We start from the raw sequence: 1264 nt of genomic DNA on the forward strand, positions 1-1264 counted from the left end.
CTTTTCGCCGCTTCAGCAGCCCAGGCGAGCGGCGTGGACTTTAAAACCCATGCGGCCCACCAATCGCAACGGAGCTGCCGTCGCCGCCTCTTGGGCCAGCCGCCCTTGATCTCTCCTGCAAGCCCCGAGTTTAACCTAAAGAGCAACTGGGGCCGAGGGGCGTGTGAAGGAACGCCATGCCTCTTGGCGGGCTAAGCCCGTACGTCAAGAGAGTCGCTGTGGATGCGCAAAGTCGTCGTCTTCTTCTTCTTCTTCTTCTTCTTCTTCTTCTTCTTCTTCTTCTTCTTCTTCTTCTTCTTCTTCTTCTTCTTCTTCTTCTTCTTCTTCTTCTTCTTCTTCTTCTTCTTCTTCTTCTTCTTCTTCTTCTTCTTCTTCTTCTTCTTCTTCTTCTTCTTCTTCTTCTTCTTCTTCTTCTTCTTCTTCTTCTTCTTCTTCTTCTTCTTCTTCTTCTTCTTCTTCTTCTTCTTCTTCTTCTTCTTCTGTTGGAAGGGATCTTGGAGGTCATCTATTCCAACCCCCTGCTCAGGCAGGAAACCCTATGCCATTTCAGACAAATGGCTGTCCAGTCTCTTCTTAAAAACTTCCAGTGTTGAAGCATTCACCACTTCTGGAGGCAGGTTGTTCCACTGGTTAATTGTTCTAACTGTCAGGAAGTTTCTCCTTAGTTCTAGGTTGCTTCTCTCCTTGATTAGTTTCCATCCATTGCTTCTTCTCTTGCCTTCAGGTGCTTTGGAGAATAGCTTGACTCCCTGTTCTTTGTGGCAGCCCCTGAGATATTGGAACACTGCTATCATGTCACCCCTCACCCTTCTCTTCATTAAACTACACATACCCAATTCCAGCAACCATTCCTTATATGTTTTAGCCTCCAGACCTCTAATCATCTTTGTTGCTCTTCTCTGTACTCTTTCTGGAGTCTCAACATCTTTTTTACATGTGGTGACCAAAACCTTCCTACCCCCTGCCCTCACACTCCTTCACCTTTCCCTAATGGACACCTCCGTTGCCTTCCTGTCGTCTTCTCCTCCTCAACTCTCTGTCTGCCTTCTTATATCTTTGCTGACAATTCTACTGGGCTGGTTCAGATTTAAACCAATTTCCCCCGTTCACATGGTGGTTCCCCCCACCTGAGACACTGGAAGATGGGTAAAATGGGCCTTCTGGACTTGGCCAGTTTTTCAGACAGGCCTTGAGAGATGAAACCGCTGTACCACATCTTTCATAAATCATGAAGCACCGGGGAAGTACCTGAGGATTGGAAAAG

This window comes from Vipera berus (assembly GCF_964194415.1).
Source record: "Vipera berus genome assembly, chromosome: 2".
In the NCBI taxonomy this organism is placed as follows: domain Eukaryota; kingdom Metazoa; phylum Chordata; class Lepidosauria; order Squamata; family Viperidae; genus Vipera; species Vipera berus.